This window comes from Spinacia oleracea, chromosome 1, assembly GCF_020520425.1.
Source record: "Spinacia oleracea cultivar Varoflay chromosome 1, BTI_SOV_V1, whole genome shotgun sequence".
Taxonomy (NCBI): domain Eukaryota; kingdom Viridiplantae; phylum Streptophyta; class Magnoliopsida; order Caryophyllales; family Amaranthaceae; genus Spinacia; species Spinacia oleracea.
Window position 1 is genome coordinate 73,313,310 of NC_079487.1, and position 22,087 is coordinate 73,335,396.

General features: G+C 37.7%; 1 pseudogene; it reads right to left on the bottom strand.

Moving 5' to 3' along the window:
- Window positions 1–126: 126 nt before the first annotated feature.
- LOC110800963 (galacturonokinase-like) lies at window positions 127–15,812 on the bottom strand (annotated as a pseudogene).
- Window positions 15,813–22,087: the final 6,275 nt, after the last annotated feature.

Below are 22,087 nucleotides of genomic sequence, written 5' to 3' on the forward strand. Positions count from 1 at the left end.
TATTCAGCAAACACAAACTGCTAGTAAACCAGGTAAAGTAGAAAAGGAAAAAACTTGAGGCTTCATAAACCAACACTACCTCCATGCTGAACTATGCATCTCCCCTCAGCTCACTTAAATTAATCATCATCCCCCTTTTCCTGGTAAAACTACAACCTGTGTGTAACTCTCTTGTTTGCTTGTATCTCCCTTCCTCTGCAAAAATGAACATACATCTCCCTCTTGAACAAGCTATAGCCGGAAACTTCCTCCCACACCAACTTTATTTAAAGCCCCCGTTAATCTCCTCCATATGGAACTTTTCTATTTACCAAAGCCTAAACCTCGCTATCACTTAATTGTTTGATCACTTAGCGACTTCATTGGACTCCAACTTCGCATGAAGACTGATTTTGTCCATATGTATTGGTAAATACTCAGACCAATTTGGTTTACAGTGGCTATCAATTCAATGGTTCCTCAATGCTTCTTGAAGTGCCATTTACTTGTATGACACAGAAATATACTATTTACAGTTTCCTTCACAAGTTTTATCTCCACACCATTTAGTCAGTAATATTATGTAGGTATTATCAAAAACATAAAATTTCTCCAAAAGATTAAAAATTATGCAGACATGCCTAACTTATATTACAGGCCACTGTATAAAAAATCAAATGGATTTAACCAGAAATTACGATTTTTGTCATGTATAAGAACAGGCAAATCTATACCAAGCAAATATTTCCTTTTTTTACAAGGTTTTTTTTCTTTATTAACCTTCTTTCTAGCTGTGTTCACTACTTCACTGCACGTAACAGATTAGCAGGACTAGATAGGGAGTACAAGAGTAGATATGACAGACTACCTTGTGAGCTTCATAAACTTCTCGTTCAACTGTCCGAGCAAGAGAATCAAGCATTAGAATTACTAACAAGGTCAACAAAAAATGTCCTAGTATACTTAAAAACAGAAATATGAACAGATCCTGACCATTAGATAGAACAACATCCACTTGATGCTTCCCAGCATCACTGCAATGCACTAACTAATGAGGGTTACTGATATAGATACAGCCATAACGGATAACATTAAGCTTTGGTTAAATTCGTTCTATTATCTTAAATAATAATTTACCACTCATTTTGCTTAAATGCATAATCCAATGAAACAAATGCCTCAAATTAATTATCATTTTTTTCTCCAGTAACCTAAATATACTGCATGAAGTTATATTTCTTATATTAAATAGTATGAGTAATGAATGGTGGTGAGATGCAAAAGAATGAAGGAAAAATAGAAAATGACATCATAAAATAATGTATCCTCACTCTAAGAGAACTCTTGCTGCCTCTCGACATTCAGCAACTCGGCGATTTTACACAGTATCACTAGTCAAAGCATGCTTCAGGCCAGAACATGCCAACAATATCTTGTATGATTTCTGTACTCCATTCACGTCGTTCTCTTTCAAGTTTGAAGGGTTTACAAGCTTGTATTCTTTGGTCTGTACAAGTGATTATTGAAATGCGAGGACATTTTAAGAGATATCATGAAATAAACTAGTTTGAGTAGAAGAAAAAGGGAGAGCACAAATAAACTGCAATGTTTTTTTTATTTAAAACTATTTTTTTCCTCTTTTCCAGAATTCCAGCTAACAATGACGAAGTTAGGACTCTTTCCTTTTATGAATTTACGAGTTTCTCTTGACCTCTAAAAAATTCACATACAAAAGAACAGTACAAGCTACAATGACCTTTTTTTGGAAACTTATCATAGGAGTCACGAGTCATAACGTCATTGAGCATTTGAGTGTGAAGTGACCCCAAACAGAAAGTATGTATAGTATGAAGTAAGGAGATTGGAGATAAAACAATTACATAATAAATACTGATACTGGTGGCAATATTCATGCAAAAAGAGAGAAATTATCACATAAAGAACTCACACCAGAAAAAGGAGCAAAACAAAAATAAAATAAAAATCAGAAGCAGGGTCTAACTTCTATGCTGTGGTACACTCTTTTAAGAACCGGTGTTGGATACTCAGCCCTGCATGGTTTGGAGTACAGACTACAACACTTGACATTTCATTTTGGAGTATAAACATGCAAATTTTCATAAAATGGACGAGTCAAAAAATTGTATATGTACATGTAGGTTGTAACACTAGAAACCAATTCCGAACTCATAGGCCCTAATTATGCAGGTGAACTGTTGCATATATGTTCTAACACAAAGTCATCATAAAACAAACAGATGAGTGGAGTATGGAAAATTAAAAAGGTACCTTGCAGTCCATGAAGGTTAGACAACCCTGTTTTGAAAGCAGTATTGCAGACTGATCCAATATGCCATTGTTCAAGCCTAGATATTCATTTTCAATCAGCCTACATGTAAAGGAATTTGATGGTCAGAGAAAGTTGACAGTGGGAGTTATTCATATATTCGATAAATTGTGAATAATCAACAAGAAATCATCCTCTCACAACCCCCCCCCCTGCAATATCCACATTATATATAATCAACATGGTAAAACTTTGTTTTGTATATTTAATCATGTTCGTGTTGTTCTTTTGTATACCAAGGGAATGCAGAATTGAGGCTTCAAATTTAAATTCTGTACAGTATGTACTCCTTCCGGACCTACGAGCTACACTTGAACCAAAACCTATTTTCAAGAGCTATCTTAGCTCAATGCTCCAGGTAGACTCTAACTTTGCACAAATTCAAATCCAACTGATAAACACTAAACTAATGGAAGAATACCATTTAGCGAAGACTTACATCTCTTACTTAACAATACTTCCTCCATTCTCTTTTAGTTGCAACATTTCTATTCGGACCGCTTCTTTTTAGTTGCAGCCTCTATATTATTGGCAACTTTACCCACTTGACTTTACCAAACTACCCTCATACATATTCAATAACCCAGATTTCCCCCAAATTGTATCTAAAAATGGGGCATGAATGTAATTTACTACCTATCCACTTGCATTGCAAAAATTAGGGGTGAACAGTTGAGTAAAGGTTGTAACTAAAACATAACAGAGGACGTATTGCTAAACACTACCACAGTTAGAACCCAAAACTTTCGAACACTAGCCTAGTATAATATAAGTATCATGTTGTTTTAAGTACAAAATGTTGGAAGTAAATCTTGAAAAAGTAGTCGCCCGATGGTCATCGGGCGGATGGCGCCCGATCGGGCGCGCGTTCAAAGAAAAAATGGGCGAGTAATTCGCTCGACCGGGCGGTGGACGCCCGTTCGGGCGGTGGATCGGGCGGATGCAAAAAGACGTTTTTTGGACGTTGGTTTTACTTCCTTGGGATTCCTTTTTGGCAGCGTTATTAAGTATGGTTTAAGGGTTGTTAAGCTTTCTGATTATGGTGAGTGAAGTGAGTTTAACTCCCTATTGATTAAGGGGGTTTCAACTCTTAATTTTCATATGTTAATTGTCATGATTAAGATCATTGGATTCCTTTGAGTCATTTGATTTCCTTGGGCTGTTTGATATCCTCCACTAATCCTATAAATACATGCTTCATTCTTTGTGTTGTGTACAGAAAAAACATTCTCTTATCATCTGCTTTTCTTCCTCTTTTTTGGGCATAAGTTCTAGTAACTCCATCTCACACCCAAGAGTGCCATTGTGTGTTGAGAGTTGTGTAAACCTTAGGGAACGAATCGGTGAATACAATTGTTCACCTCGGTTGCACCGAATCTCGTTTTCAAGGCAGTGGTTTGGTTACCACGGCGCAACAAGTTCCGTAAGTCTTACTTTCTTGTTCTTCATTTTAGCCTTGAAAACACTTAAAATACAACAATTTGAAAACGAGATATTATGTCTATTGTTATGGCTAACTCTATGATGAAGAAGACCCTTCCCGACCTCTCTACGTTGGAGCCTCTTGATGGAAAGAACTACAAGAGATGGTCACAAAAATTATTGATCTTTTTTGAGCAACTTGAAATAGATTATGTGCTCTATGAGGATGTGATTGAAGCAATTGAAGCAAGCAGGGCGGTAGCACCGGATCCCTCCCTTTCGGCGGAAGATGTCTCATCGAACCCTTGTTTCCCCCCTCCTCGGGTAAACTAAGAAGGCGGCCGAAGCATTGACAAAGAAGGAGAAAGACAACAAACTTGTTCGGGCTCACATTCTCCATCATGTGAATGGAATCTTGTTTGACCTCCTCATCACCAATCGGTCAAGCGAGTCCATTTGGGACACCTTGCAAAAGAAGTATGAAGCCGATGATGCCGGTAAGAAAAAGTATGTTGTCTGTAAGTGGATTCAATTTCAAGATGACGGATGACAAGTCGATCATGGATCAAGTCCATGATTATGAGAACATTGTCACCGACATCTTGGGTGAAGTTATAAAGATGTGTGAAACTCTCCAAGCCAATGTACTCTTGGAGAAATTTCCACCATCATGGAATGACTACCGCAATTCTTTGAAGAACAAGAAGAAGGACATGAACCTTCAAGAACTCATTGGTCATATGAGGACTGAAGAGGCTAACCGCCTCAAGGATAAGTTTGAATCTCTTTCTTTGAATTCTTCTAAAGCTAATTTGGTTGAATCTAGTGCTCCTATGTCTAAAAATAGGTTCAATGGGAAGAAGAAAAATCATTCAACCAAAGGAAACTTCACTAACAACCATAAGATTCAAAAGACCAAAGGAGCTTGTTATGTGTGTGGAAAGATAGGACACAAAGCCTATCAATATGATCACCGCCACAAGAGAAACTCCAATGGTGCCTCCCAAGCCAATCTTGTTGAAAAGAATGAGGTGATAGCCGCGGTGGTGGTTGACGCCAACTTGGTGGAGAACAAGGTGGAATGGATCTTGGATACGGGAGCATCAAGACACTTTTGTGCTAACAACGCTATCATGACGGACTTTGAGGATGCTAGCGATGGAGACCATGTTTACATGGGAAATAGTAGCACCGCCGGAGTTCTTGGCAAAGGGAAGGTCCACCTTAAACTCACTTCCGAAAAAACTTTGTTTTTGAATAATGTCTTGTATGTTCCCTCCCTAAGGAGGAATCTTGTTTCGGGTGCCCTTCTCAACAAAGCCGACCTAAAACTTGTCTTTGAGGCGGACAAGATTGTTATCTCTAAGAATGGAGACTTTGTTGGGAATGGTTACCTTAGTGAAGGCTTGTTTGTGTTGAATGTTTTGAACAATAATGAAAGTACTTCTTCTTTTGCTTACATCATTGAGTCTATGGATGTTTGGCACAATCGATTAGGACATTTAAATGTTTCTTACATGAAAAAGTTAAAAGACATGAACTTGATTTCTTTTGATAAAATTGACAAAGCCTCTAAATGTCCTATTTGTGTAAAGGCCAAGCATACTAAGAAACCTTTTAAGCAAGTGACAACGAGAAGTACTAAATTGTTAGAGTTGATTCACTCGGATTTAGCGGACTTTAAAAATTGCACTACTAGTAGAGGTGGGAAAAATTACTACATAACTTTTGTTGATGATTTTTCAAGATTTACTAAAGTATATCTTTTGAAAACTAAGGATGAGGCCGAAAGTGCATTTTTAAAGTATAAAGCCGAGGTTGAAAATCAACTTGACCTTAAAATTAAAAGAGTTAGAACCGATAGAGGTGGTGAATATGGGAAATGTTCTTTAAAAGAATTTTGTGAAACCAATGGGATCATCCATGAGTTAAGTTCCCCTTACACCCCACAACAAAATGGTATTGCCGAAAGGAAAAACAAATCTTTAAAAGAGACTATGAATGCCATGCTTCTAAGTTCCGGATTATCCAACAACATGTGGGGGGAGGCGGTTTTATCCGCTTGTTATGTACTCAATAGAGTGCCCCATAAGAAGTTGGATAAGACACCCTATGAGCTTTGGAAGGGTTATAATCCTAACATGAGTATTTTGAAAGTGTGGGGGTGCTTAGCCAAGGTTGCTTTTCCAGATTTTAAGAAAACCACCATTGGGTCTAAAACTTTTGATTGTATGTTTAATTTATTGGTTATGCTCATAATAGTGCCGCATATAGATTCATGCTTTTAAGTGATCATTCTATTTGTGAATCTAGGGATGCAGTTTTCTTTGAGCATATTTTTCCTTTAAAATCCTCTTTGTCTTCACATGTGCATGAGTCAAGTGTTGATGTGCCTTTGGATGTTTCTTTGCCTAGTCCTAGTGTTCCTCCTCCTCCCACTATAGTGGAAGAAGCCCAATCTAGGAAGAGTAAGAGGCTTAGAGTAGAGACTGCCTATGGACTGGATTTCTTGACCGTTTTTCTTGTTGAAGACTTTGATGTGGATTGTTTGAGTGAAATTGTTGTTTCTTTATTTCTCTTAGAAGAAGACCAAAAGACTTATAGTGAAGCTATGAAATTCACAGATGTTAGTTTTTGGAAAGAGGCCATTAAAAGTGAATTAGATTCAATCATGTCTAATACTCTAATCATACTTGGGACTTATGTGATTTGCCTAAGGGGTCTAAACCCATAATTTGTAAATGGATCTTTACTAAGAAGAAGAAACCCGATGGCTCTATTGATAAGTTTAAAGCTAGACTTGTTATTAGAGGTTTCACTCAAAAAGAGGGAATTGACTTTTTTGATACCTACTCACCCGTGACTAAGATTGCCACCATTAGAACCTTGGTTGCTTTAGCGGCAATTCGTGACTTAGTGGTCCATCAAATGGATGTTAAAACAGCCTTTCTTAATGGTGATCTTGATGAGGAAATTTACATGACTCAACCGGAAAGGTTTGTGGTTAAGGGTCAAGACCATAAGGTGTGTAGGCTTAAGAAGTCTTTGTATGGTTTGAAACAAGCTCCTAAGCAATGGTATGAAAAGTTTGATAGTACTCTTAGGGGTGATGGCTTTGTGACTAATTCTTCGGACTCTTGTGTGTATTCTAAAGTGTTTGATTCCTCTTGTGTTATTATTTGTCTCTATGTTGATGACATGCTTATTATGGGCACTAAAATTGAGGTTGTGAATTACACTAAAGATTTTTTGTCTACTAAGTTTGATATGAAGGAATTAGGTGAAGCCGATGTGATCCTTGGTATTAGGTTGACCAAATCCAAGGATGGGTTCTCAATGAGTCAATCTCACTATGTGGAGAAAATCTTGAAGAAGTTCGATTGCTATGATGTGGAGCCGTGTAAGACTCCTTATAATGCAAGTGTAAAGCTTACAAAGAATAAGGGTTCAAGCGTATCTCAAGAGCAATATGCCAAGGTAATAGGAAGTGTGATGTTTTTGATGAATTGCACACGTCCCGACATTGCCTATGCGGTAAGTAGATTAAGTCGATATACTCATAATCCTAGTAGTGAACATTGGAATGCACTTCATCGTTTTCTTAGGTACCTAAGGGGTACCATGGAGGTATGTTTGCATTTTAATTGCTTTCCTAATGTTTTGGAAGGTTATTGTGATGCTAATTGGGTGTCCGATAATGATGAAGTTGTTTCTACTAGTGGCTATGTGTTTATGTTGGGTGGAGGTGCTATTTCATGGAAGTCCTCAAAACAACCATGTCTAGCTCGCTCCACCATGGAATCTGAATTCATTGCTCTTGCGTTGGCAGGTCAAGAAGCGGATTGGTTAAGGAGCCTACTAGTCGATATCCCATTGTGGGGGGAGAGAACTTCCCCGGTATCCTTGCATTGTGATTCTCAAGCGGCGATTGGTGTGGCTAATAATAGCAACTATAATGGTAAGAAGAGGCACATACGCCTTAGACATAGTTCGGTGAGGCAACTACTCAAAAATGGAGTGATTGCATTGAACTATGTAAGGTCCGAAAGAAATTTAGCGGATCCTTTGACTAAGGGTTTGGCAAGGAACCAAGTTCTTGACTCGTCGAGGGGGATGAGGCTTAAGCCCATGAAGTGAATATGATTAGCATTACTAATATTCCATCCCTATGGCATTTTGTGGTTGTAATGCTTGTTGTAGGTAGAATTCCTTAGAATTCTTAATGGATTTATACTTACGTGGTAGGTGCTCTAGCTAAGCATTTGAGAAATCCACCGTTGTAATTTTTATTTTTTAGAGGTTGAGTTTGTTTAAACTCTTAATGAATCCTAAGAGATGTTTGTGTTATTGAGAAGCACAAGGGATTCACCTTCGTGGTTGTGAAGACTCGCCATCTTCTATGGAAACTTGGGCGGTTTCCTAGAGCTTCCATGAGAACTAAGGTAAATGCATGGCTTAAAAGGCGTTCACTTTGCGGAGTTTACTAGATTTTTGGAGTGAGGTATGTGTTGTGGGGGGCTTGGCTTAAATATTAAAGTTTCAAGGTTCGTCCACTCTTTGATCAAGAGTTAAGGGTTTCAAGGTTTGTCCACCGTTGGATTTGTAAGTCATGGTTCCACTTCACTAAGCATTTGGTTTCAATTTACTTAAATGTAACACCGGATGTTATGTATTGATCTCCTCTTATGCCCAGAAATTCATATTCTTTCCATCATTTCTTTTTCTATCTTTAGTGGGGGATTGTTGGAAGTAAAGCTTGAAAAAGTAGTCCGCCCGATGGTCATCGGGCGGATGGCGCCCGATCGGGCGCGCGTTCAAAGAACAAATGGGCGCGCCCGATCGGGCGGTGGGCGCCCGATCGGGCGGATGCAAAAAGACGTTTTTTGGACGTTGGTTTTACTTCCTTGGGATTCCTTTTTGGCAGCCTTATTAAGTATGGTTTAAGGGTTGTTAAGCTTTATGATTATGGTGAGTTTAGTGAGTTTAACTCCCTATTGATTAAGGGGGTTTCAACTCTTCATTTTCATATTTTAATTGTCATGATTAAGATCATTGGATTCCTTTGAGTCCTTTGATTTCCTTGGGCTGTTTGATTTCCTCCACGAATCCTATAAATACATGCTTCATTCTTTGTGTTGTGTACAGAAAAAACATTCTCTTATCATCTCTTTTTCTTCCTCTCTTTTGGGCATAAGTTCTAGTAACTCCATCTCACACCCAAGAGTGTCATTGTGTGTTGAGAGTTGTGTAAACCTTGGGGAACGAATCGGTGAATACAATTGTGCACCTCGGTTGCACCGAATCTCGTTTTCAAGCCAGTGGTTTGGTTACCACGGCACAACAAGTTTTGTAAGTCTTACTTTCTTGTTCTTCATTTTAGCCTTGAAAACACTTAAAATACAACACAAAATATGTTATTGAAATGAAATTTATTGGTTTTTGGCACTTAAGGTGTGCTTCACCTGCGAAAAGCGTGCGCTTTTGCTTTGCGCCTAGGCTTCAGGGCCCATGTGCGCTTCGCGCTTTTTAAAACTAAGGATGCGTTCTATTCACCTGATTTTCACTTATTTTTCCTGAACTTATCTTATCTGAACTTATTAGAACTTATCAAAACTTATTTTAGTTATAAATTGTACTTGGTCGACCCTTATTTTTCCTGAACTTATCTTATCTGAACTTAACTGAACTTATCTGAACTTATTTATTTTAAGGTGAACAGAACAGAGCCCAAGTCCATAGGACCTCTCTACCTTGACCATGTCACAACTTAAGAGGAAATCAAAATAAGAGTCCACCCAACTGTATTTAACTTTTCTCATGTAAAACAGCTGTGACATACCGAGAATCTCATACAAAATTCAAAAAGCGTTCTTACTTTCTAGTCCTCAACTCCTCATTTTCCTATACCCAAACAACGACCTTTCCTCAAAAGAGGAGATAGAACACTTCCCCGTGATGCATTAAGAATATAGACAAACCCTCTACTCTGTTAAGACTCTCTAACTTAAGATGACATATTTGATATTTATTCTAAATTCATATTACATGCAATGGACTGATATAGTTATTTGTTTGACAAGTTTTTTGGTGAGAAGTTAATTCTTAATTTACAGATCCTGAACTTGTAACTTATTTTTGCCAAAAGGTCAACATTGACACTTGGAGACCACAAGAAGTCAATTATCATGATCCTAATAGAGGGAATAGAACAATTAGCAAGTGAGCTTACCGGTCATACTCAATATTCTCTGTTGGAGAAATTGATATATTATTTGCATTTTCCAAAGCCAGTAGGTAAGCAACTCCAACCTGGAATCATCATGATATAATCAATCACTGCAATGAACAAGACAAAAGCTAGTTTCATTTTTAACATAATTCATAAAATCAAGTAGCTCTAATCACTGACTGCTTTACAAATTGAAGAAACAACAGTGAAAGGCGACAACTAGAGAAGTGTCTGCATAATGCATATTTATGCATGTGCAGTTGTGCACACTTGAGCCAAAAGATCCCTTGAACACGTCCATAAAACAAAGTTTCACCAAATTCCTTCCAATTAAGAAAGAAGCTTTCAATTTGTTTGAGTTAAAGCCTCTTCGCTGCACTGCAAGACTTGGGTTTAAAGTCCCATCAAACTATCTCCTACACCCCTCCCCCCCTCCCCCCCTCCCCCTACCCCCCACCCTCCCTCAAAAGGAAAAAAGGAGCACACACACACACACAGAGAGAGAAAGAGAGCACCGTGGTCAATACTTCCTACAACAACTAAACAGGTCCTTCAAAAGTATATTTCAACTTAAAATTCACAGGCAGAAATTGTTGCATTTTTTAAAGCTTTTTATTAGAATCCTATATCCAGTGAGATACCATCACTCAAACAAAGAAAATATGAGCACATTCGTCAAAATGTGTTAACAAAGATAATATAATTCCCCTATAGTCATACTAGCACTCTACCGGAAACAAAAAACTTGCTATTGGTTTCAGCGTAAAATTCCATAATCAATCAATAATAGAATCAACTGGTTTAGCACATAGAACTCAATAAGCTTCCAGCTTACAGCAGCAGAAGAGCTAAGGCCAGAGTTGTCAAGGCTAGAAGAACCGCTGATCAACCCAATAATACCCTGAAACATACACGAACAAAGAACTTACATTAGTCGGTACAAATAAGTTTCTTGATATTATTGGTGATTGGCACGGGTGGATAATGCTGAAACATGGGTGTCGACGTGCAAGCCCAAATTGGGGGAAAAATACAAGTTATATAGTTCGATTCTGTAATAGTAATACACCGTAAGTCACATGGAAAGAGGCGGTAAAGAAAGGAAGTCTGGACACATAAAAATTCAAATTGAATCAAGGGGCAAAACTGGAAAAGTAGCTTTTGTCTCCTATCTCTAAATAATATGGAGTGTTGATAATCATAGTGAGATTTGACGCTTCATGGAGCAAGACTCAAATTAATTAGCCAGACATTTTTCTGTTGGTAATTGTTTATTTAGACTATGGTACTTAACGGATGTATAACTTGTATTTGGTTAACAACTCATTGTGGAACGTGTATGGTTTCATTGCCATGGCTGATTTCATTATGTAGATCCTCATAATTGAGCATATTCAAATTGCAAAATTTTGATCGCCACTGATTTGGTCTCATTTAACACATCATGATGGGCAGCCCCTCACGTCCCAACTACTCCCAACACAAAATGAAGACTTGTTTTGAGAGAGCAAGTAAATTACAGTAAATGGCTAAAAAATCTACATAAAGAAAATGTGGACACATCCAAATAAGAGTTGTGAAAATAAAGTGAGCTCTTGCTCAAGTTCTATAAAAGCCACTTTTGTAGTTCAACCATCTCTGTCGAAATCCAAGGTAAAAGACCAACAAACTTAGAGGTAAAAGACAATAATCTAGAAGGAAGTGTCCCCAGGCTAGCATTTTAAATAGCATGAGGCACGTTGAGCCATGGGAATTCTAAAAGCCTAGGCGCAAGGAAAGACTAGAGGCAAAGGAAACATCATATTACCAGATCATTACGTAAAAACAAGAATGCCAGCAATCGTGAATTTCATTGCAATAGAACATTATGAAGATATTAATTTCAACAGACTTCCAGAGGCACGCCTCTAACGCTGAAGTGCTTTGAGGCATCGCAAAAGCATCCTCTGAATCTTGCACCCCTCAGGGTGCACTAATCATACACTGCTCGCCTGCTCAGGCTTGAATTTCTTAACAGTTTTCAGAATGGGGAAATGTGACCTTCATGAAGTTTATATGCAACTAACCTATCAGCTTTTAAGCTTGGTCGAAAGTTTATTCATGGGAAATCCTATCGATATTAACTCATAGTGAAATATAATCAATGGATAATGTTATACAAGGGTAAAGCCAGGATCAAACGTTTTGAGAGACTCATATGAACTAGATAAATACTTCTAAAATCTAAAAGCAGTACACGAGGATCCAAACCAAAGGGCTACTGAGCCTCATGCAGAAAATTGAGTAGAAATTCTAACCTGATTGAGAATATTCCCTTTACTTTTCAACGCATAAGCAGCTCCCCTAGCATATCTCCCCCAACAACACTCTCCTTCCAATTTAGTTGAACCATTGGCATTAAAAACTTCTTCTGCCTTCGCAACCTTTTTAGGATGGTTACTTTCATGAACTCTGCATTGTGATCACGGCAAAAGACTAAAAGTTATAAATCCATTCGGAAAATTAACTTTTGATCATAAAATACATTATGAGAAATAATGAGATCAAAGAAAGATGAATATGTCTCCAAGATAGAACAGATTCAATATATATACATATACATGATAGAAGTATAACGCACCAAAATAATACTGAAAAATATTTGTAGGTGACAGTGGAAAAAGAAGTTATTCTTTTTCATTTTTCTTGACGGCTCGGGATATGTTCAAGGAAAAGGAAATCATGCAATCTAGAGCCCCATTTTGCTTTAAGGTCCTTGCGTATTGCACAATTACGTAAGGGGTGATATCTTCTATCTGAAGGTATGCAAGAGTCTTTATCAACTCATTCCCTCCTTCTTATTCATTTGAGAATTATTCAGAGGTATCACCCTCCTACATCCTAGCACCCTTTGTGAAAGCCAAGTGGGTAAAACCCTGGCATAGTATTGGAACAATTCATCCTCTAATCCTCCTACCCACCTGCCCTACCCTTTCTAATAGGTCAGGTCCAAAGTTAAGAAATAGTAAATTCGTAAATAAAATAAAATTACCATTTAAATGAAAGAAAGACAAGGGAGTGGCAAATATAAGCTTCCCATTCTTACCTGAACCTTACTTCTCCTCCAAACTGTGCATAACGCAATACCATCTGCATACAATTCCTCGTCAATGAGACAAAGGACGACGTTGCTTATGACAGGTGAGACAAAAGACAACATTGCTTATACGACTCTATTAACATTTATAAGATAGACTCAGAAAAGGAGACATCAAACTAAATTATAAAGTGGTCGTGGTCAAAGAAAATGTTGCAAAATGTGTACTCTTCTAGTCATAAGTTTCCTAGAGAACACCATAGTAAAAGTGTAAAACACCCACTCGAGTTTATAATCCATTACTTAAATATAGACCAGTAGAAAGCGATTGAACTTTGTAGATTAACGTATGCACACAACACAGACATGAAAAATAAGCGCCTCAACCAGTATACAGCAGAGGGCTAACAGGAACCCTTGGATTATGCTCATATTATATTTATGAGGAAATATGCATATATTTGAACTTTTGAAGCCACTATTGAAGAGAAGGACTGGAGTCTCTTGATGGACCAGTGTAACCAACTAAATATTACCATACAATCACACGAAGGAAAAGATAAATGGACTTTGAACTTGTAAGAATATAACAACCTGATCCCTCACTACTCAATAATCACTGTAACTACTGAATAGCACATGTAGGATTGACATCTTTTTCCATTCATTCGCAAGCTAATTCATAGGTTACCCATCTAAAACTACTCCCAGATAGGTATCTAAGCATATAGGAAAAGGAAGGTGTAGCTTATTGCTATAATTGATGCCACCAATCCTTCCAAGCACTCTTTAATAATCACATGGGTGTTATATTTAAAGAGTCACAGAAAAACAAACAATCTGTTCATGCAAACAGCAGAACCTAGAGGATAACATAAACAGAACCTTCCAAAAGAGCCAAAGACTGATAGGTATTAAATGTCCATGATGTTCAAAGTCCAATGTAGTGAAGCGTGAAGCAGCAGAAGGCAAGCATAGAGAATACAGACGATAATAGAGTACTCTAAAGGAAACCAGACCCAACGCATTTTTAGTATAAACCTCATAAGGGGAAACATTCTAGCCTACCCAAAGCACAAACTCAAAAGGAGGAGAAAAATGTAAACTAGACAAGAAAAGGTATTTTCAATCCTTTTCCTAACATTGGATATCTCCAAACACCCACTAGGACTGGAAACGTCCATATGGCTACCCAGATGTGGCATTTCTCATTCTTTCTCAAACAGGAGTCACGTGGATGCAAATATCCTCATGTCTTCCAATTACATCTGGATCCCAAATAATAATCACTATTCTGAGCCCTTCCAATCACACGTGCAATTTCGTACATCCATTATACTAAATTGCAAAGTAGCCAATTGCATTTCCTTAGATCTTTTCTCTATTCTCTCAACTTGTACCTTCTGTCTCAAGGGCACCTTTACGAATGACGATCTCAAAAAAGTTTTAACATGATCACTCCAAATCCCTCAAATTCAATCCCCTTTTCCAATTCAGTCCAACTCAATAGAATCTTATATTTGTGAAAATACAGGGCACTAATTTCTACACCCAAAAAAAAAAAAAAAAAAAAAAAACAATATACCTCAGGATTGCCGGAAGGTACAAAAGCAAGCAGAATCCCCTTATTTATCGTCATAGCTGAAACGGCTCCACCCTGATAAGAATAGATTAGCAAACAGCAGCACTTAGTTCACTACATCAAAATAGCATGTAGAAGTTAGAAATCAGTCATATGTCATATCGGAACAATAAGAAATGAGTAACTAGACCAATAAGTTCTTCTCAACATCATACACACAAATATGAATATCGGACTCTGATTAATTAGAAGCGTGTTAGTCATCATTAGCAACAAAACAGACCGAATTCGAGGTTACCTGATGATCAATGTGTGCTCCCAAAGGACAAATCCTATATGGGGAGACAACCACCCTAACATCATGGGTAGTTCTTCCAGCCAACTCAGCTACTACCTCCTGTATGGGGAGACAACCACCCTAACATCATGGGTAGTTCTTCCAGCCAACTCAGCTACTACCTTCTTTATGTCATTCAACTACAAAAAAAATAAATTGAAACGTAATTATAAATTTGCGATTCACATAAATTGTAAAATAAACCAAAGTTTCTAAAACCAAACATGAGAATATTATATAATCCATCATAAAATTCCTCAGCTACATTGAACATAAAATTAAATAATTGTATAGTGAAAAATTAAAATACAAACTTTTATATAAGGCGGAATTACACAAAAGACCACCTCGGTGTCATATAAGTTAAGCAATGGAATCAATTAGTTAACAACGGAAACTAATTAGTAAATCACTTGAACCAATTTGTTAAACAATGAAACTAGTTAGTTAAGCACTAAAACTAATTAGTTAAACAACATAACCAATTAGTTAAGCAATCAAAGTGGTCTTTTCGGTAAGGCGGTCTTACACAAAAGTTTCCCAAATTAAAAATTGAATACCCAAAAAATGATAATCTCACTTAATTGCAGTGTGGGATCAATTTTTTTCACTAAATAATCAAAATGAACCCGCAAATACCCACTCGAAATCCGTATCATTAAAGCATGAAAATTGAACAAATATAGTGATCAAATTAAAGGTTAATGAATGAGATTGCATTTAAAATTAACAAAGAATAACAACCCAATTCCAGAAACAAAAATTACAAGACATGATTTTGCATGAATTAAAAAATGGAATTCTTACCTCTGCTTCAGAAGGCCATGAAAATCCACCCATTTTCAAAATTAAAAATGAAAAAAAGAAAACCTCAAATTTTCTTAAATTTCTTTCTAATAATTTGAATATGAATGATTGAATTTGTACTCTTAAGCGAAAGTGGGAAGGAAGGAGAGTATAGGTCAGTTTGGTGAAGCTGGGAAATCAGTTAAGATGTCAATTTTTTAGTGATTTGTGATCCAACTACTAATTTTGGAGGGTGAAATTAGATGGGACTATGTATTTGACTTTGTTATCAAGAAGAAAAAGAAAAATAAAAGCTACTCCGTATGAGAAGTATTTGATTTTCCAGCTCTGAATTTCACTGTGAATACTCTTGTTCATAGTCCACATGTTGGTTTTCGATAGGACATTATCACATTGCTATTCAACGTGCACTTTTACGCAAAACGTCCACCTCTATTTATGGAAATATCCCTCTTGTCCCTCTTAGACCATTGTTATCCATGCGTAACACATCTCTCTCTACCCACTTTCTCACTTATTATTTTCCACTTTTCCCATTTGGCGTTTATTTTTCCCCACCCCTTCTTATCCATGTGGAATAAAAATTCCCCGCTCATCTCTCTCTACCCATCACTTCTCTTTCTAATCACACCCCACTACTTCTCTCTCTAATCATACTCCACCACATTCTCCATCAACTATATACCTATGAGTATCTTTACTCGGAAAAAATGCTCTCAAAAGGGAAACCCCCCATCCTTGAAACCTCCCACGAGGTAGGTGATCTGAACAACCGGTCAATCAAGAAAACCAAAAGAAAAATAACACACCTAGTTTTCAATCCAAATCAATATGAAATAATGGATGATCAACCCTCCCAAAATCCAACATATCGGCCCCAACTCATCCTACCTAGAATCTCACCTACCGGGTTCAGAAACGATTAACTAAATGGAAAATTCTTTTGTGGCTTGGTCACAGCTGGTCAAATGCAAAGAGCTTTCAATGACAGTTTACAATTGAAAAATGATGCAGATCTCTCTGATGATGGTGTAGCCCCTGACGATGTTATTGATGACCCTAAGCTAGTTGCCCAGTAATCCTACTCACAAAGGAGGAGAAGCAAAGGCTACAGAAGCCATGGAAGCATGCCCTCATAATCAAAATGTTTGATTGCAAAATTGGATAGATGTTAATGAAACGTCTGAAATAGAAACGAGAACTGAAAGGTGGCCTAATCTTAACTGATGTAGGACATGAGTTTTTCATTGATATATTCTCAAACTTGGGTGATTACAATTATGTGCTCACACAGGGCCCTTGGATGCTTGATGATAATTACCTAACAATTCAAAAATGTGTACCGAATTTTATCCCTGATGATGCGCCAATGTGATTCCTTACTACCTGGGTCCGCACACCTCATCTATCTGTTGAGTATTTTGATCAGGAATTTCTCAAAAATTTGGTGGAGAAATAAGGAAGGTGCTACGTATAGACCAGAATACAACCTCGGCTGAACGCGGTCAGTTTACACGACTAAGTATCGAACTTGACCTTGCCAAACCACTCCTCTCTAAGTTCTTGTTGAAAAGAAAATTTTGGCGTGTTCAATACGAAGGCCTGAGAATGATATGTTTCTCGTGTGGGAAAATTGATCATTCTGAAGAACATTACCCTGCACACACAGAATTAGAATTCCAAGCACGGTTGAGGTGAATGTTCATCCTAATCATGAGCAGGAAAACCAAAATATTGAGGCATAAGACTTTGGGTCTTGGGTGATGGTAAAAAAGTCACCACCTCGGAAAAGGCCACCTAGGCTGGAAAAACAACAGGATGCCGGAAAAACAACTCACAAACAACCATAACTTGGTCAACACAAATCAGGACAATATCAAGGGGGATCGAGATGCACAGTACCGACGGAGGAAAATCAAGAACAAAATCAAGGAATTATAGGAAATTATTCATCTAGATTAAAAATTGGGGCTGATTTAGACTGTACTGCCTTTGCCACACTGGACTTGGGAAGAAATTCCCAACAATTAAGGGAGGTAATACCCTCAAATCCCTTTAATATAGGGGTATCAATCAACCTTAATTATAGTCAATCATCAACAAAACATTGGCAAGCAAAAAGGAAGAGAAATATTTCCTCTCCAATTAATGGTGTAATACCTCGTATTTTTCTATAATCATAAATATATTTTATTATATTTATAAAGTATTTCGTCGTATTTATAAAGTATTTTTATAAATTTAATTCCATTTAATGAGAATTAAATGCATTTTATTTTTAATTAATTTAATTATTAATTAATTACGAAAACCGTATTTTTATTAAATAGATTCAACGAATTTATTTAATCGGGATTTGTTGGGTCGTATTTTGAAAACGAATTTAATTTAATTAAAGCCCAGTTATTTTCACATGATCAAACCCAACAAGGCTTGCAAGGAATTAATATTAATTAAGCCCGTACGCAAGCCCAACCTAAAAACCTAAAACCTTGCCCATGAAGGGATGAGAACCTATAAATATCCCTTCCCTTCATTAAATCCCCAACCTTAATTTTCAGAAATTTTAGGGTTAAGGGTGTAGGCCTACACCTAAGAGTGTAACCGATATTCGGAGTTTTCTTGGTTTAGCGGGTTATTAAATACGCTTTGTGCAAGACTTTTCTAGAATCGCCAAACCAATGACAACCTTGATGAAGAAGGAAGCGAAGTTTCAGTGGAATGACCAGTGTGAGGAGGCGTTCTAGGCTGTAAAGACGCGATTGACAACTGCGCCGGTGTCAACTTTGCCAGATTAGAGTGGTACCTATGATGTATATAGCGATGCCTCTAAGAATGGTTTAGGGTGTGTATTGATGCAGAACGGAAAGGTGATTGCGTATGCATCGAGGCAGTTGAAACCATATGAATCCAATTACCCTACCCATGATTTAGAGCTAGCCGCCATAGTGTTTGCATTAAAGATATGTAGACACTATCTGTATGGTGTGAAATGTAGGATATTCACGGATCATAAGAGTTTGAAGTACATTTTCACGCAGAAGGATTTGAATATGCCCAACGAAGGTGGTTGGAGTTAATCAAGGATTATGATCTGGACATTCAATACCATAAGGGGAAAGCCAATGTAGTTGCAGATGCCTTGAGTAGGAAATCAAGTCATTGTGTGAATGCGTTAGTAGTTGCTAACGAGCTGTGTAAGGACATGCAACGATTGAATCTAGAAATACTGAGTGGTGAATGTCTTGAATGAATGATGAATTCCTTAACCATCCAACCGTCGGTATTTGATGAAATCAGGGAGAATCAGGCTGGTGATGTTAAGTTAGAGCGGATCAAGGAAAAGATTTCGCAAGGAAAGGAGATGGATTTTAAGATCCACGATGATGGAAGTTTGAGGTACAAAGGACGATCGTGCGTGCCTCAAAAGTGTAGTGAACTAAAGGAAAAGCTGATGACATAAGTTCACAATACACCATATTCTGTTCACCCGGGAGGTGACAAGCTGTATAAGGATCTGAAAAAGGTCTATTGGTGGCCAAGAATGAAGAATGAAGTGGCTGAATTCGTGGCAAGATGTTTGACTTGTCAAAAGGTTAAGATTGAGCATAGGAGACCTCAGGGAAAGGTCCAACCTTTAGAGATTCCGAGTTGGAAGTGGGATTGTATCTGAATGGACTTTGTCACTTGTTTATGTAGGGGAATACAGTTAAACATAATAACATGTGCGGAACAATCCCCAAAGCCAGGAAACATGTATAAAGCACAGATTAAGCAAACTTACATTCGAAGCGTGTTTTCCACAATAATATGTCAACAAACACGAACAAAGAACTCCACTTGTCGTTCCTCTACTTGGTTCACCGACACGTTCAGATCCGTCTTGATAATCGTAGCTTAGACAATCATTCAAGAGTTTGTGCTTTTGGGAAGAACACATCCATTGAGGCTGAGAGAGAATTAGGGTTTCTCTCTCCTCCTTAGGGTTTGATGTGTAATCTGATTTTTTTGCATTAGGTTGTTGGAAAACGTGTGTTGGAATAATATTATAACCCTTAGGTTATAATATCAACCGGCCAAGCCACATAGGCCATGCGCTAGCCAGCCCCGTCCGTGCAAGCCCGCACGCGCACAGCCTCACTGGCGCTGGGGCTTGGGCCGCGCTGTGTTCGCTGCTGCTGCTGTTCCTCGTGTGTGCGCGCGCGCCCAGCCAAGGCTTGGGCCTTGCGCGTTGGCTCGCTACTACGCCCAGTGGGCCTTGCGCGCTTGCGCGCCTTGGCTCGTTGGGCTAGTAGCGTTGCCCCTTTCGTATCCGCGATTAATATATTTCCGATATATTATTTATCGTTTCGTATACGACGAATCACCGTCGTACGATACGATTTATTCGTTTCGCCTAGCTTACGAATATTCGCGATACGATATACGATTCCGATGCAAGGTCGTATCGTATAATACGTTTTCCAACTAATTCCCGAAAAGCTATTAAATGAATTTCCGATTCATTTAATCCGGTGATCTGTTACGTGTCATTGGTGTGACCTTGTAGGTTCAGTCAAGAGTAAGTTGTGAGTTCAACATCCATTAGAACTCACTGGTCGGAAGCGTTGCTCCAGCTAGTTGTTCCGATCACTTGATCTCACTGAATTAATTGTTCACAATTAATCTGGACCTTGGTATTAGACTTAATGCACCTTGGGTGAAGGACATATTTCCTTCAATCTCCCACTTGTCATTCAGACAAGTGTGCATCCACATTCCTTTGTCACTTAGTGTTACTTACTGAACATAAGGTAAGATCCAAGCCATCCTTATTAGGTCCAGAAGTGTTTCTCAGATTACAGAGTTCAACTGTCAAACTTTTGCAGAAGGTTAAGCCTAACCATTCTGAGCACGGCCATGCATTTTACAGTATCTAACTCTCCGAGAGGCCTTGTTACACAACAACACCATATCCTATCAAAGATAGGAGGACAATCCATTCTTGCAATCTATGAATACTCACTTTGATTCATAGTACGCCCAATAACTGCTTTTATAGCCTCCTTTTACGGTGCGACGTTTAGCTAGTATCAAAGCGAACTAATTCTCAAACGAGCAGACATAATCGCTCATGTTCTGAGGAACGGTTTCTAATCACAATTAATGAGAACTACCTATGACATGACTTTAATCTCTTAAAGTGTTCTCATGGTCAATCCGATACAAGATCCAATAAGTATCTATGCAAAAGATTCTGACATCCAGTCACTCTAGTTCAAGAAACAGAACTAAGTAATCTACTTGCAATCTAATCTTCATTAGTCATTGGTCGTCCACCTTTCAATGACCTGGATTAGGGATCCTTTGTGACTTCAATATTCAAGTTCACTTATGGGTGTTTTTTTGTCGAAGAATCCATCTTGACATCCCATTTGCATGATTTGAATAACATAGACTTATCATTTAATACTAAACCAAGATTAAATGAACTATGAAATATAATTTCATAAATGATAAAATGTTTAAACCAAATGCTTACCAATTTGTGGGCCTATAACCCAAAATCAAGCATTTAATGTTTTACAGATATAGGCCTTTCACCCAATATTTAAAACATTCATGGAACTCAAACTTGATTCCATATCTGCATATGAATGTTGTGTATCATTCAATGCAGAGGTTTAGTTTATCATACTTTGCTATCCTTAGCATCTTTTCAATCGAAAGCCTTTCGATGTAAGATGAAAAGATCTTTGAATATGTTTCTAGAATGATCTAGTCTTTCGTTGCTGTTTAGAATGATAATCATATCTAAAATAGAAAATCATCCAGGTAGCAGACCTGTGATCAACCTGAGTTCATTGAAGAACTCCCACTAAAAACAATTCCCTTTCATTGCTTCTTAGGCAACAATGAATTCATTTCAATTATGTAGAATTTCAAATGATGCCATCCTTTTGGAATACTCCAACCAGTTCACGGAGATACATCTTTCAACTGAGAACTTGGAAACTAATCATTGATTCAGTTTTCCATGCATCACATATGGTTTAGAACCTATGTAACCACCTTTTAATCACGACGCCCAATTGCCCGTGTATGTTTGTGGTTTGCCTAACAACAAGATTCAACTTTTGCTTAGGCAAATGCATGTAGCATCAAAACTTTAGTTATCTTCACTTCCTCTTATCAAGTGCTCATCCTACATCTCCAAATGTATTGGATGTTCTTGATACTGTTCCAATGATCTTTGATCCAGATCAATAGAGATTGGTATAAACTCGTCACGATCCAATGTTCACGAGTTATCTTGGCGATCTGTATAT